The sequence below is a fragment of the Bombina bombina genome, chromosome 10 (genome assembly GCF_027579735.1).
Source record: "Bombina bombina isolate aBomBom1 chromosome 10, aBomBom1.pri, whole genome shotgun sequence".
In the NCBI taxonomy this organism is placed as follows: domain Eukaryota; kingdom Metazoa; phylum Chordata; class Amphibia; order Anura; family Bombinatoridae; genus Bombina; species Bombina bombina.
Genome location: NC_069508.1, coordinates 166,810,404 through 166,828,433, shown reverse-complemented (window position 1 = coordinate 166,828,433; position 18,030 = coordinate 166,810,404).

Sequence of the window (18,030 nt, the reverse complement as noted above, 5' to 3'; positions counted from 1 at the left end):
GGCCAGGTCTTCGTTCTGATGTTGCTGCGTATGTTGCCTCCTGCTCAGTTTGTGCACAGAATAAGACTCCTCAACGTCTTCCTGTGGGTCTTCTTCAACCTATTGCTAATGGTGAGCGTCCTTGGACACATCTTTCCATAGACTTCATTGTCGAGCTCCCTGTTTCCAATGGCAATACTGTTATCCTTATGGTGGTTGACCGTTTTTCTAAAATGTCACATTGCATTCCCTTGAAGAAGCTGCCTACCGCTCAGGAGCTTGCTTCAATTTTTGCGGGAGGTCTTCCATTTACATGGGTTACCCAAGGATATAGTGTCGGACCGGGGTAGCCAGTTTGTCTCCAGATTTTGGAGTTCCTTTTGTGCTTAAATGGGGATCCAGCTTTCCTTCTCCTTGGCATATCACCCTCAATCCAATGGGGCTGCGGAACGGTCTAATCAAGCTCTGGAACAGTTCCTCTGTTGCTATGTCTCAGATCACCACAATAATTGGTCCGAACTGTTACCCTGGGCAGAGTTTGCTTGTAATAATGCTATTAAAGCTTCCTCCAAGTTATCCCCATTTATGGTGAATTATGGGTTTCAACCATCCTTGTTGCCCGATTCATTCATGTCTCAGGGTATTCCGGCTTTGGAGGAGCATCTCTGGCAACTCCGTTCCACGTGGGTGCAGATTCAGGATTGCCTTCATTGTTCTATGCAGCGCCAAAAGTTCCAGGCTGATCGTAGGCATCTGCCCGCGCCTTCCTACCAGGTTGTGAGAGGGTTAGGCTGCCCTCCCGCAACATGAACCTTCATGTGCCTTCCAATAAACTAGCTCCCCATTATGTTGGTCCTTTTCGAATACTCTGACGGGTCAATCCTCTAGCCTACGTTCTTGACCTTCCTCCTGCAATGTGCATCTCCAATGTTTTTCATGTCTCCCTCTTGAAACCATTGGTTTGTAATCAGTTTACCACTGTGTTGTCTCGTCCCTGTCCTATCTTTGTTGACAACCATGAAGAATATGAGGTCAGCAGCATTATTGACTCTCGTATGTCCAGGGGCTGCGTACAGTATTTAGTTCACTGGAGGGGCTACGGTCCGGAGAAGCGTTCATGGGTTCCCTCCTCTGATGTTCATGCTCCTGCCCTCCTCTGTGCCTTCCATGCCCATTTCCCCAATAAGCCTTTTTTCCTCCCGCGGGGAGGGGTCGTTGAGAAGAGGGTACTGTCAGGGTTTTTTCCCTGCTTTGTTTGCCATGTGCTGCTGGCAGCCATTTTACTCACCTCTCTTGCTTACTCTGGTGCATAGTGTGTGATGCTGCTCATTTCCTGCATGCCCTTTTATGGCCAGACTGGTGTACATCATCCATGTGAGACAGGTTGCAGTCTCAGAATTGTGATGTCAATACTTATTATTTAAAGAGCCTCTGTTCAGTATGCTTTGCCCTTGCATTGTTTCAGACCTGTTTGTGAGTTCCAGTTCCTGTGTATTACCTGGCTGTCTGACGTCCCTTCTGGTTCCTGATCCCTGGCTTGTTCCTGACTCTGCTGTTCTCCTTGTTCCTGATTCCAGCTCGTCTGAATACTCGATTTGGCTCCTGACTCGGCTCGTCTGACTATTTGCTTTGGCTCCTGACTCAGCTCGTCTGACTACCAGCTCTGGTTTTGACTCCTGGCTTGTTATTTGACTTGTGGACATTTTATTATTTTGTGTGATTATTTTTGCACTTCTCATCTCAGTCTGATTACTGGCACCCTGACACTGAGCAAGCAAGTGTCTGGGTGATTTATCACACAACCTCTAAGATAGCAGTTTCTGCTTCATAAATTTGTGGTTTAAGCTTGGTCACGCTGCATAGGGTTACCACCCATCACTTAAAATACAGAACACTTATAAGTTACACATGCTGCAAGGTGTGCAGGGATAGGCAAGGTGTCCGTACACGGACACTGGTGTCTGTGACTGGCCCTTGCAGTTTCCGCCACCCATTTTGCAGAGGGAAGGGAGAAGTAGACCTCTGAGGCAGTTTAGATGTGATAAATGTAGTTTATTACATGAAGGTGGGCAAATAATTAAAATAAGATAAAGTCAAGATAAAATACAGAATATAAAATCCAATGCGCTATACATAAATCACTGAATTAAAAATGTCAACAATAAATCAAATCAACATTAAAAATTAAAAATAATAAAAATGAATAAAAGATCAACAAAGGAAAATGAAGTGTCAAGATTGGAGTGGATGTATCAGTTAAGGATCCATATTGGGGAGTTTATCCAAAATGTGTGAATCCAACTGGGTGAATGTCAAAGTATAAAAGTATCTCAAAGTTATATGGTAACACAATTAGTGATCCAAAGGTGAAGAGAAATAACGTGGCAAAAAATTATGAACTAGAAAATTGGATAGTGAAAATAGAAAATAGAAGCTATATATATAAAAAAGTTAATAAAAAAGTGAAAAAAATAAAAATATGAAAAGAATCCTCCAGTGTGGTCCTTTGGTGCTCCATCTCCTTAGTAGAATAAAACAAAAGAGTCCAAAAAATCCAAAAAAAAATTAAGAATAAAAATCCTAGAAAAAAATAAATAAACAAAACATAGTGTAGATGTACAAAAAAGATCAAACTCTATTAAAAATATGCATATTTTTAATAGAGTTTGATCTTTTTTGTACATCTACACTATGTTTTGTTTATTTATTTTTTTCTAGGATTTTTAATCTTAATTTTTTATTATTTTTTTTTTGGACTCTTTTGTTTTATTCTACTAAGGAGATGGAGCACCAAAGGACCACACTGGAGGATTCTTTTCATATTTTTATTTTTATTTTTTCACTTTTTTATTAACTTTTTGTGTACACAAGTTTTATATATATATTGTTTCACCAAGTTTTCTATTTTCACACTATCCAATTTTATGGTTCATCATTTTTGCCACGTTATTTCTCTTCACCTTTGGCTCACTAATTGTGTTACCATATAACTTTGAGATACTTTTATACTTTGACATTCACCCAGTTGGATTCACACATTTTGGATAAACTCCCCAATATGGATCCTTAACTGATACATCCACTCCAATCTTGACTCTTCATTTTCCTTTGTTGATCTTTTATTCATTTTTATTATTTTTTTATTTTTATTGTTGATTTGATTTATTGTTGATGTTTTTAATTCAGTGATTTTATGTATAGCGCATATAATTTTATATTCTGTATTTTATCTTGACTTTATCTTATTTTAATTATTTGCCCACCTTCATGTAATAAACTACATTTATCACATCTAAACTACGTCAGAAGTCTCTACCACTGATCACACCACCTCTTGCCTCTATAGGCGCTGTATACACCCCCTTATTCGACTACTGTCTTTCCAGACCAGCTAGGAGGTCTCTGTATACCAGCTTGAGGTCAATCCTTGGCGTTCGATCTAAACATATGTTTTAACTAGGAAGGGAGGAGTAGTACAGATGAATGCTGGTCCTCACTCCTCCTTGACCCAAGCGGTGCCACGCTTAGTAGCGGAAACGTGAAGGAAGAAGCAATCTGCCTGCAGTCAACTAACCGTGAGTCGTGACCCGTCCCAATTGCTTGATCTGTGCGGCAGCGTGGTGCTGGTCTGTGTGTAGTAGACCGTTGCCTACTCTGACAAACCTTACATAACCAAGTAAGTAGCCAACCATGATGATCATGCAATTAACATCAAGGTGGGTGGGTTTGGTCATGAGTTGCAGACTCTCAATGTAACAAAAATAAAAGAAAAGGTAATACCACAAGCAGTCTTTGTATAAACTTGTTTCATTAGATAATTAATTTGTACTTGTGGAACTAGACCAGGGGCATCCAACGTGCAGCCCATTCAACAGCAAAGTGTCGCTCTCTTGACTTATAGAAACATAGAATATGTTGGCAGATAGGAACCATTCGGCCTATCTAGTCTGCTCAATTTTCTGAATACATTCATTAGTTCCTGGCCTTATCTTATATCTAGCATAACCTTATGCCTATCCCATGCATGTTTAAACTACTTCACTGTCTCTACCACTTCTGCTGGATGGCTATTCCACCATGTATCCACTACCCTCTCTGTAAAGAGAGTGTTTTTTGATGTTTTTAATTTGAAATGTACCTTGGTGTCCTTCACTAACGTCTGTTCTTTGGAAAATGTCCGCTGCAGCCTTGGTCCGTGCCTATCCCTGATTACAAGTGTAGAGGTAATTATTGCTCACGCTCGCGTACTAACTCCACTATAAGTAATTTTTTTGCACGTGTCAGACACCGCATGTATTACAAGTTAAAAGTAAAAATTTCTTGTTTGAACTCTAATCTGACACTCACAAAATGCCGAACACCCTACGCATAAACCCGTTTAACCAAGTGCACTAACCCGCCATGCAATATAATTATTTCAAATTCCAATGTTCTTCACATTGCAGAATATGTTCTATTTATTCATAAATACATATTTCTGTATATGATTTTTTTTGGTAAACTATAAATATATATATATATATATATATATATATATATATATATATATATATATATATATATATATACAGTATATATATATATATAAATTATTCATATGAATAGATATATATATATATATATATATATATATATATATATATATATATAGAAGTATCTATTTATTTAAAATTACATATAACATATTCCCTTATGTGAAGAACATTGTAATGTGAAATATTTACGATAAATACACTGTTAAATACTTTATTAAATATGAATGTTGCCTAAAAATTATTTTACATGTTTTCCGCTGCTTGACTGAAAACGGCTCCAATACACTTATATGCATGTCTAGATATTTATCTAATTATTTGTATTTTACTGTATATCTCCTGTAAATATTTTACATTCCAATATTTTTCACTTACAAGATAATTTTCTATTCATTCTTAAATACATATTTCTATAAATATATGTGTATATACCTATACCTGCATATCTATTCCTATAGACATATAGGTATAGATATGTATTTTACATGAATAGTATCAGATATTTATAGAGATATATATTTCATATTAAAAAGTACATTATTGTGAAGAACAAAGAAATATAAAATATGCATTTTGCGCGTTTTATTTCTCAATTTAGATCTTAACGAGCTTGGGTTTGTGCACATGAGAACTTAGGATTCTTAAGAAAAATTACATAAGGCGCGTTATTGAAATATGCTCTGATGAGGCGGTCAGTGGACAGGAATCGCCACAGTTCAACCCGATCGAGTATGATCGGGTTGATTGACACTTCCCTGCTGGCGGCCGATTGGCGGCTAGTCTGCAGGGGGCAGCGTTGCACCAGCAGCTCACAAGAGCAGCTGGTGCAATGCTGAATACGGAGAGCGTATTGCTCTCCGCATTCAGCGATGTCTGTCAGACCTGATCCGCACTGTTGGATCAGGTCCGACAGACATTTGATAATTTGGCATTTATATCTATATATTTAATAGAAATATGTATTTAAGAATAAAATGGGCATTATACTTTAAGTGAAGAACATTGGGATGTGAAATAAGAACTGTAAATACACCATAAGACACAGAAATACATAAATACATATGTACACATATAAATACATAAATACATATGTACACATATAAATACACATATACACATATAAATACATCAATACATATATCTACATATAAATGCAAATGTACACATATAAATACATAAACACATATATATACATATATGCACACATATACATATATTTAGACATGTATATATCTCTTTGTTAAAGCCATTTGCAGTCTTTTTTTTTTAACACCTCAGACCTCATATATTTGAGCCCTTACAACTTTTTTTTAACAATATTTAGAGTGTAACTGTTCCGTGAAATTAATTTTTGATATTTTTTGTGGCACTTTTTATTCGAGCGTAACAGTTACCCAGAGCTAAGAGGTCGTGATAATCCGACGTGCATTAAATTCAATTGCGCTTGGGCTGATTCCAATGCATGCAAACACCCACGATAAACCCTTTATCGCTTGTGCATAACAGTTAGTGCTCCACTCGTAATCTGGTAAATTTATACAAAGATAAACACATGTATAGTTGCAACAGCATATTTATCTTATGCATAGGTAAAATGTGTGTGTGCAACTTATTATTAAGCTTATACACAGTCATCATTTACCAATTGGTTTCTGTAATGGGTTAAAAAAGGAAAATGGCTTTATAGAGAGATTCAGGCACAGAAGTAAAAGCAATAGATTGGTGAGTAGGAATTATGCCACTGTTGTTTTACCCAGCAGTTTAATGTTCCCTTTAATATTGTATCCGGTTTTGAGCATTATATGTCGTATCCTGTTTTAACTTTTGGTAATAAATTCTTCCACTTTTGGCACTTGGGCTTCCTCTAAGTATATTTCATTTAGTGTCTTCCATTTTGGAAACCCTCTACATTAATGTGTTTCCTTATTTCCAGAGTTTGTATCTGAGGTTTGGATTTCACATAGTAGCAGGTGTGGTACCTTCCCTTGAGATTTGCAATGAAAAGCAGGAAAAATGAAATGCTCTTCACAATAGAAGTCTGATTGAAATGGGAGTAACATAGTTATCACTGGGCCATATTAATGGTCTATTAATCGTTTATTTTTATTTTACAGGCAAGTTTGTATTTATTTTAACTAGGTACAATAGTTATTAAATAGTTATTAACTATGTAATAACTACCTAGCTAAAATAAATACAAAAGTACCTGTAAAATAAAACCTAACCTGCCTTACACTAACACCTAACCTAACCCTACAATTAAATAAATTCCCTAAATTAAATACAATTAAATACAATTAAATACAATTAAATAAAATTACCTAAAGTACAAACCCCCCCCCACTAAATTACAGAAAATAATAAACAAATTACAAGATTTTTAAACTAATTACACCTAATCTAATCCCCCTAACAAAATAAAAAAAGCCCCCCCAAAATAAAAAAAAGCCCTAACCTACACTAAATTACAAAAAGCCCTTAAAAGGGCCTTTTGCGGGACATTGCCCCAAAATAATCAGCTCTTTTACCTGTAAAAAAAATTACAAATCCCCCCCAACATTAAAACCCACCACCCACACAACCAACCCTACTCTAAAACCCACCCAATATCCCCCTAAAAAAAACTAACACTAACCCCTTGAAGATCACCTTACCGGGAGAAGTCTTCACCCAACCAGGCCAAAGTCCTCAACGAAGCCGGGAGAAGTCTTCATCCAAGCCGGGCGAAGTGGTCCTCCAGACGGACAGAAGTCTTCATCCAGACGGCATCTTCTATCTTCATCCATCCGGCGCGGAGCGGGCCCATCTTCAAGACATCCGACGTGGAGCATCCTCTTCAATCGACGGCTAACACAGAATGAAGGTACCTTTAAGTGACATCATCCAAGATGGCGTCCCTTCAATTCCGATTGGCTGATAGAATTCTATCAGCCAATCGGAATTAAGGTGGAAAAATCCTATTGGCTGATGCAATCAGCCAATAGGATTGAAGTTCAATCCTATTGGCTGATTCAATCAGCCAATAGAATGCAAGCTCAATCCTATTGGCTGGGGTTCGTGTTAGGTTAGTGTTAGTTTTTTTTAAGGGGGTATTGGGTGGGTTTTAGAGTAGGGTTGGTTGTGTGGGTGGTGGGTTTTAATGTTGGGGGGGATTTGTACTTTTTTTTACAGGTAAAAGAGCTGATTACTTTGGGGCAATGCCCCGCAAAAGGCCCTTTTAAGGGCTATTTGTAATTTAGTGTAGGGTAGGGCTTTTTTTATTTTGGGGGGGCTTTTTTATTTTGTTAGGGGGATTTGTAACTTAGGTTAGGTTTTATTTTACAGGTACTTTTGTCTTTATTTGAGCTAGGTAGCTATTAAATAGTTAATAACTATTTAATAACTATTGTACCTAGTTAAAATAAATACAAACTTGCCTGTAAAATAAAAATAAACCCTAAGCTAGCTACAATGTAACTATTAGTTATATTGTAGCAAGCTTAGGGTTTATTTTATAGGTAAGTATTTAGTTTTAAATAGGAATTATTTAGTTAATGATAGGAATTTTATTTAGATTTCTTTTAATTATATTTAAGTTAGGGGGTGTTAGGGTTAGAATTAGATTTAGAGGTTAATAACTTTAGTATAGTGGCGGCGACGTTGGGGGCGGCAGATTAGGGGTTAATAAATGTAGGTAGGTGTTGGTGATGTTAGGGACGGCAGATTAGAGGTTAATAATATTTAACTAATGTTTGCAAGGCGGGAGTGTGGCGGTTTAGGGGTTAATATATTTATTATAGTGGCGGCAATGTCCGGTTCGGCAGATTAGGGGTTAAAAAATGTATTTTAGTGTTTGTGATGTGGGGGGGCCTCTGTTTAGGGGTTAATAGGTAGTTTATGGGTGTTAGTGTACTTTTTAGCACTTTAGTTAAGAGTTTTATGCTACGGCGTTATACCATAAAACTCTTAACTACTGACTTTAAAATGCGGTACTAGTCTTGACAGGAGAGGGTGTACTGCTCACTTTTTGGCAGACTCGTAATATCGGCGCTATGCAAGTCCCATTGAAAAAATAGGATACGCAATTGACGTAAGTGGATTTGAGGTATTTCCAAGTCTGTCCAAAAAAGTGAGTGGTACACCAATACCTGCAAGACTCGTAATACCAGCAGGCATTAAAAAGCAGCGTTGGGACCGGCCAATGCTGCTTTTTAAGCCTAACGCACAACTCGTAATCTAGCTGATAGTTAGTTAAGGTGCCCACTACATGATATCTCATCAAAAAACAGCAGCTAGCAATGTGGAGAAGCATTTAGGAAGCTAAGCTTGTACAACTGGCTTTGTAAATATTAAGGGCTCTAAGCATGATTAAGGGCTCTGTGTAGCTTGAAATGCAGCTGTTGTTGAGTTACAACCTAATAAAAAATACTGTTTGTATATTTTGCAAAGTAGTGTTGTGCATTAATTTAAAAATGTCATGTGGGTTGAGGGATAAGCAGGGCCCTAAATGTAACGTGCACACTATAAAAGACTTAAATCGCTTGGTGCTGTTCTATACATAAACATAGAACAAAAAAACATCCAAGGGACCTTGCAGACAAGAACACAGGGCTGGGCACAAGCCTTCTTGGGCATACTAGAGGCACTTCAGAGTTTATCACCTAAACATAATTCATGCAAGATGAATTCATATAGACTGTATTACCCCTGTGTAGTATCTTATCTTGAGTTTTGCTTTATCAAAGCTGACAAGTTTTGTTTTTATTGTATTGTTCTCTGTAACTGTTTTCAAGCATTTTTTTAGCATATGCTACAGTGGACTGTTTATCATCTGAAGTTTTTTTTAACTTTAATTTGTTTAGTAATATTTTGGATTTTTTTTTTATCTTTCACAGTGAAACTTGTTCTTTGCTGCAAGATGTTAATGGTTACAAGATACATAGATTGATTAATTGGTACTGAACTTGTCAATTACTGCTCTGAGGATGGGCAGGTGCAAATCTCTATGAATTCAGCAATGTCTGAGTTGCAATGTTTTTTCAGTGTGATTTTATTACTTTAAGGAACAAGCTGTATTGAATATAATCCATAATTTCATTAAAGGGACATTGCACACTAGATTTTTCTTTGCATAAATGTTTTGTAGAGGATCCATTTATATAGCCCATCTGGGAGTGTTTTTGCAACATAAGACCGCTGCTCCTTAACTCGTACGCCTATACAATCGGGTTGATTGACACCCCCTGGTAGCGGCTGATTGGCCGTGAATCTGCAGGGGGCGGCATTGCACAAGCAGTTCACCAGAACTGCTTGTGCTATGCTGAATGCGTATCATTTCCGCCAGGCAATAATATATCGGCCCCTAAATCACAACTCCAAATTCACATGTAAGTTGTATACTCACATATTACAGCACTGATGTGAAGCTCTGCAATATGTGAGTATACAACTTACATGTGAATTAACCCTGTGGTCTCACAGGACTTTACCATTGGCAGCATTGATCTGTTTTATTTGAGGTTTACCCTTGGAGTTTGGCTGCCGCATTCATTTCCACTGAGAAATATTTATCGAAATCTGGCAGACATGATTGCTACAGCGGATCATATCCGCCAGACACTTGATAAATCGGCCCCAAAGTGTCAAATGTATACATGTGTTTACAGATTCCTGCTGGCTCCTGCTTGTGTTATATGTCTTTTCCTGTGCAGTGATGGGGGACTGTCTTCTGTTTTTGTTTCCCCTGCCCCATTCACTGGGTGTCCCAACCTAACCTCATCAACAGTGCTAAACTCTTAGCTTCTAAGTAAGTTTTTAAAAAGGTTTTATGCTGGATTTTTAGATCAGTATCTGTGCATATTCTTCTTTATAGTAGTATCTATAACATGGAGTTATTTGAAAATTATTGTATACTATCCCGTTAACAGTATCTGCTATAATCCGTTCTTACTGAGATACGTTACAGAAGAGATTGTATTTTTTCCAGTGCAGAGAATTGTTCATGTTGATCTTCAGCATATTGCAAAAGTAAAAGTATATAAATATTGATTGCGCCTATTTTCCTCTCAGGATATTCTTTGGGACTTATTTGTATGAACATTAAATCGAATCTGGAATGTTTCTATTCGCTATCACCAGGAGAGAGATTTACTTGTCATAGATTTTTTTTTGTAATAAGTTTTGTATGATTTCAACATTAATATTTTACACTCAGTTATGTGGTTTGGCTTTTGTAATGAAAGATCAGAAGGAAAATAAAAAAATGTGCATCCTCTCTTCTCTTACTGAATAAGACTAGCTTTATAAAAGTCAATATAAAGTTACATTTATTTTTAATGTGGTATTGAGCTGATTTTGTATTCTGGGTTTATATTACAATAGCAAAATGAATATACAGATGCAGGAATCCCAGGCATGGTGGAGGTACCATGGGACATAAATTCTTGCTATATAAAGTCTGAATAGCAAAGCATTCAATTTTATAGAGCAGAAAAGTCAAAATTAAATGGCACCTGGGGGTTTCGGGGCCAAGCACCCCCAAAGATCAGTAATGCCAGCTGACATTAATCTGCAAGGTTGTGTCTTTATTTACATGCCCAGTGCTCTATGATGAGCAAGGACAGAGGTAAATGATGAAAAAGCAAGGTTTATTAAAATAAAGATAGGTATAGCTAGTGGAAGCTTTTAGCTTTGTTGACAGCTTTCACAACCCCCACATTTTATGGTCTTAAGTCACCAGACTAATGACTTCTGGTTTATCATATGATCTAAGCCCCTAATCTTTAAGATCTAGAACAGGGTCCTTGAAATTAAGGTTTGGGACCCATCACTGTCATGCTTTTTAATGGGAATCTCCCAGTTCTCCTCTTTTACAGCATGCACGTGCCCCACTGGATGAATGCAAGTCTGTAATCGAAGGTGCTCCAAAGCTGCATTTGCAGCTACTTAAATAGAGTCATGTTTTGTGGGCTTATATTAATCCTGCCAGAAAGATCTAGCCTATACAACCACATTCCATTGGGACAGTATGGAAAATGCAAAAAAATAAACAAAGAGGTATTTGAAAATTCAATTCCCCCTGAACTTCATTGAAAACACATTACTAACACATTGGGGCATATCTATCTTGCTTCTAAAGACCGCTGCTCCATAATTTGTCCGCCTGCTCTGAGGCGGCGGACAGAAATCAATCCGATCGAATACGATCAGGTTGACTGACACCCTATTCTAGTGGCCGATTGGCCACCAATCTGCAGGGGGCGGCATTGCACCAGCAGTTCACAAGAACAGCTGGTGCAATGATAAATGCCGACAGTGTATGCTGTCGGCATTTATCGATGTGCGGCGGACATGATACTCTACATTTTATCATGTTCGCTCACACATTGATAAATATACCCCAAAATAGGATGTTTTACTTTGTGAATTTCAAATATTTTTGAAAATATACTCTCATTTCATATCTGATGACTGCAGCACGTTCCAAAAAAGTTGTGATAGGGGCAATTTATGACTAATAGCGATGTGACAAGTTGAAATAAGAAGGTGATGTGAAACAGCTGAGTAAATTGTGTAATCATAGTATATAAGGAGCCTCCAAAAAAGGCCTAGGCCTTCAAGAGCAAGGATGGGTCGAAGTTCGCCAATCTGCCAACAGATGCGTAAGCAAATAATCCAACACTAAGAACAACATTGTCAAAGTCAAATCAGTAGGATTTTGGGCATTGCACCTTCTAAAGTGTACAATATAGTTAAAAGATTCAAAGTATCCGATCAAATCTTGGTGTGTAAAGGTCAAGGCTGAAAACCACTTCTGACGTGATCTCCGATTCCTCAGACGTCACTGTCTCAAAAACCATCATGAATCTTTAATGGATATCCTGATATGGGTTTGGGAATACTTTGGTAAACTTATGTCAGTCAACACCATTCGCCGCTGCATCCACAGATCTAAGTTAAGGCTTTACTTTGCAAAGCAGAAGCTATACATCAACACTGCCCAGAAGTACCGATGACTTCTCTGTGCTCGTTCTCATGGGAGATGCACAGTAGCACAGTAGAATCGTGTTTTGTGGTCTGGCGAGTCAACATTTAATTTTTTTGTGAAAAAACAGCCGTTTTGTCAAAAGAGGGCCAAAGAGGAAAAGGACCATCCAAGCTGTTATCAGCATCAGGTCCAAAAGCCAGTGTCTGTCATTGTCACTGAGGTGGTAAAGTTTGGAAACGGGTGGTAATATAAAAATACAAATGACAAATATGGCTCCATTTATCAAGCAGCGAATGCTGCTTCAGAGGCCCATCGTTAACGAAAGTTAAGAAGCAGCGGTCATAAGACTGCTCATTAATCTCTCCACCACCTAAAAGGCTATATGATCGGGAGGATTGACAGCCCCTGCTAATGGCCGATTGGCTGCCAGTGAACAGGGGAAGGCATTGCACAAGCATTTCTGGTGAAATGTTTGTGCAATGATAAATGCGAACAACATATGCTGTCTGCCTACAGCGATGCCCAGCGGACATGATTCACTATACTGAATCATGTCCGCTCGACACTTCATAAATCAAGCCCAAGGTCAGCTCAAAACTGTGTAGCCTCAAAAATAAAGTAAAATTTTGAATAGTGAGTTCCTTCTGGCAAACAAATGACATTAAATCTGTGATTTGTATTGATGTGATAGTGTTAATAATGCCAGACCCATGTGACTGTTCGCAACTGTTAGGCATTATTATTATTAATGTCAATTCTAGTTGATAGTGTTGCTGAAACAATACCAGCTGGTAGCGTTGCCATGACAATATAGATTGGTAGTGCTAAAATATAACAAGTCTTAAAGGGACAGTTTACCCAAAAAATATCTCCCCTTTAAATTGTTACCAATGATCCATTTTACCCGCTGGAGTGTATTAAATTGTTTACAAGTAGCTCCTCTACCCTTATTTCAGCATTTGAAATACCTGATTTAGCCTATAGTATCCTCATCTATACTGAAAGTTTCTATACTGGAGTCTATTGACAGAAGAAATTACACTCTCAGTGGGGTGCAGGATAGTTTAGTAATTAAATGATCATTTTCCATTGGTCTCTCTAAGTATTGATCTTAGGTTTACAGACTAATATAAGATAAGGAAGCAAGTGTGTGTACACAAAGTGATAACATAATGAGATCTGATATTACCTGCAAACTTAACCCGTTGTAATAAGCTGTGGTTTAAAAAGCACAAAATCAGCTAATTCATATACACAAATAAACCTGAAAATACAATTTCTCATACATTTTTTACTCTGAAGCTGATATATCAAGTCATTGAAAGTACATTAATGGAAAAACAATTTTACAGTGTACTGTCCCTTTAATACAAAACTTTTAAATAAAATATAAAGGGTCATGAAACCAAAAATGTTCCTTGTATGATTCACATAGAACATACATTTCCAATTTACTTCTATTATCAATGTTGCTTCATTCATTTGGTATACATTATTGAAAGAGCAGCAAGGCATTACTGGGAGCTAGCTTAAAATATCAGTAAACAAATGAAAATCGACATGTGCACCCACCAATCAGTAGCTAGCCCCCAGCTCCTGAGCCTACCTACGTATGCTGTTCAGCAAACAATACCTAGAGAACTAAGCAAATTAGATAATAGAAGTAAATTTGTTTAAAACTGTATGCTCTGTTTGAATCAGGAAATAAACATTTTGGGTTTCAAATACCTTTAAGCTACCTAAGGGTGAAGGCGCCCATGGGCAGTTGTGTATAATGATCTATATGACACACAATTTGCAAACAAATAACAATATTTTCATTGTATTTATTTTTTAAATCTTTTAAATTACATTTTAACTAAATATATCCCCTTAGACCACACTTTTAAGGGTAGGAGACGGTAGTAAATAGCTTACAGCAGATTTAAACTCGTGTTCATATAAAGAGGGGTATTAGAGACAGCTTATTAGTTGCTGGGAATTAACTGCAAAGCTTTGTAATACTGTTTGTAAGTTCCAAGACCTAAATAGCTGTCTCTACTTATTTCTAGGCTCCTGGTAACTGCTGGCAGCATTCATTTTTGCACCAGGGTTTTAATTGCACACGAGTCGCTGTCCATACCAACAAGGTGCTGATATTTTAGTGGCTCAAGTACAATAAACTGCATCTCTATTGTTTTTGAAATGTGATCTTTGTTCTGTAATTTAATAGAATAATAACATTTGCAGTGCCAGTATTTGCAGGTAAAAAGCAATTCTTTACATGCACAACAGAAAATAATACACATGCTGAGCAACCTATTATGTAACCTACTCCCTAACAATCGCACAATGAACCTCCGTAAGAGCAGAGAAGGAAACTTTTGTGACTGCAGTATTTCGCTTCTGCTAATTCTACAACGCTCCAGACTTGTCAGACAAATCCTACTAAATTCCAAAACAAATCAGGTCTGCAGCCAGCAAGTCATTATTTACATGAAAGTACTCAGCGTACACAGTTCTGCTTCAATTGCTGCAAATGTTTTAAAACAATTAATATACATGTGTTTGCTTTAGCGGGGTTGAATTTGGAGGCCGCAGATTACTTGTCATTGTCAAGCTAATGGGAAAGTATTCAAAATACTCCTTTTTTTTTTTGGTAATAGTTTTTATCCAAATAAAAATGAAAGGGACTGAACCATTTAGTAATAGGTAACAAGAATATCCATATAATCCTATAATTTATCATACACAATAGGGTCGATGACAAAATTTGTAATTAATGACTGTCAACAGAAAAAAACAAAACATTACATTATATGGGGATTTTTGTAGATTATTAATTTTATAAACTTTTTTGGGGTGGCAAACCCCAATATTTGTTAAAATGTGATTCTTATTTTATTAAACAAAGGAATAAAATAGTGTGATAAAGTGTAACATCTGATAAATGTGCTCATTTAAAAGTTATATACTGGAGTCTATTTACAGCTTGCTGATTGGCTTATCAGAAGGGTTTAAAGGACCTAATATTGCAAAAAGCAAATTAATTGTTACACTAAAGAAACTTGCCTACCATAAAAACAGTGTCTTTACCTCTGAAAATACCAAAGTCCCCTTTGCCTCCAAAGCATTCCAATATCTTGCAAATGTAAGCTGCTGTAAACATGTGTACCATATCTGGATTGGCTTCAAATATTTTTGCTGTCAATCTAGAGCCAGGAACAGTGTATTTCATGTAGTACAGATTTAAAGGGACACTGTAGGCAAAAAAAAATATTTTGTGATTCAGATAGAGCATGCAATTTTAAGCAACTTTCTAATTTACTCCTATTATCAAATTGTCTTCATTTTCTTGGTATGTTTATTTGAAAAGCAAGAATGTAAGTTTAGATGCCGGCCCATTTTAGGTGAACAACCTGGGTTGTCCTTGCTGATTGGACAGTACCTTTAAACAAGTGCTGTCCATGGTTCTGAACCCACAATTTGCTGAATCATGAAAGAAAAAAAATTGGGTACAGTGTCCCTTTAAAGTGCAAGTTTCCATTGTAAATGTACTCCATAGTCTCCAGTATGCCTCTTCCAAATGTTCCACAACCTACATGCCTTCAAACTACTTATAGTAATAACCTCTATTAAGCCTTTTATCCTAACAATTCCCACAATCCATTAATATATGTCTACCTGTGATCCCACAGAACTCACCACACTAACCCCTAAGATTAAGGGGCGGATTTAATAAGCAGCACAGGCTGTTTAATCCGCCTGAAGTATCTGGTGACCCGGAAACTAAAGTTAAAAAGTAGCGGTCATAAGACCGCTGCTCCCTCACTTGTCCGCCACCTTTTAGGTGGCGGACTGCAACCATCCCGATCCGATCGGGATGATTAACACCCCCTGCTAGCTGCCGATTGGCCGCGAATGTGCAGGGAGCTGCATTGCACAAGCATTTCTTGTAAAATGCTTGTGCAATGTTAAATGCAGCATTTAGCGATGCAGGGCAGCAAATCATGTCCGCACGGGGTTTAAAAAATTCACCCCTAATTCCTCATTGCAATTATGACCCAGACAGCCACCCCCAAATTTATCCCAACACCTAAAGCAGTGTTTCTTAATTCCATTCTTTAAGACCCCTCACAGGCCAGATTATTATGATATTTCAACAAGAGGTAAAATAGTCAGCTGATCAGTAACCATGGTTACTAACCTGCTCTCATCAATCAGATGATTATGTCACCTATGCTCTATTTCAGATATCATGGAAATCTGACCTGTCAGTGGTACCACGGACTGGAATTGAGGAACACTGACCAAAATATTCCCCCTATCTAATGCCCCATGTTCAGAATTGCCTCACCCAAAGTGACCATATAAAAAGAACCACACAAGCTAAAATATCCCAAAGAGATCTCCCATCTAAAATAGTTTCCTACCTTCTTCCAACAATTATCAGTAGTTCTTCATTCTTCCTTAAGGGGGTTATAAATGACACTAGGTGGGTTTATTTAGTTAGTCTGAGTGGCTTTTCTATTTGGGTATGCTACTGTTCCCATGGCCTAGACTGTTCTTACTCTTATACCACTATTACAAATCTGTAACAGAAAGGCTCCCTAAGGGTGTGCGAAGGCACAAGGCCTGATAAGGGACAAGATAGTACAAGAGCATAGTCAGAGGCCAAGTTTAACGTCAGGAAGCTAAATAATGAAAAACTGGTTTGTGTAGGAGAGACCCGGGAGAAACTGAGAGGAGCAGGAATCAGTTTCAACACCAGAAAAATGATGGTGTAAGTTGTTGGGATAATTTTCCACCAGATCAGTTTGTGTTGGATATCCTGCGAGTATACAGATTGTGCATTTTTTGGGTTGTTTGTACCCATTATATTTACTCACCTTAAATCATTATCGTATGCTTAATATATTTACAGACTCCCATACTTACGTTGACTCTGCAAGTGATGATCTCTTTATTGTGTTGTAACCTCCATATGTGGGATGCGCTGAATATTAATTATCACCGCCATCATTTCTAACTTATATTTTTCATAGCAATGCAAGTCTACCTGACCTATGACACAAGCCATCCCTAATAATGACTATCCTGGAGTTTTAAGACAAGATGTGTACGTCATTGAACAAGAACTTACACAGCTGCAGGAACGAGAGATAATTCTCTGGTCTGAGCTTTCTTACTGAACCTGCATGGGGCTTGCAGTTATTGGTGTTAGCAATTTTACTGGTTAACTGGACATATATGATAGTAAACTGGCTTACGTGCTTAGGAGAATCACATGTATTATATATGATATATAGTATTGTATTGAAATAAAAAGAAAATAAATATATTATTGTATGCCAGCTTTAATCAGTGTATGAGGCAGAAAGAAGACATCCTTAAAGGGCCACTGTACTATAAAATTAGCTCTTCCCATAATGGGCCAGATTACAAGTGGAGCACTAGTTAACGCTCCCATTCAAGCTTTAACCGCGCTCAAAGTTCTGCTTTTTCCACTTGTTGGGTTGCACTGGTATTATGAGTTTAAAGTAAATTATTTTCACTCGCACGCCAAACCGA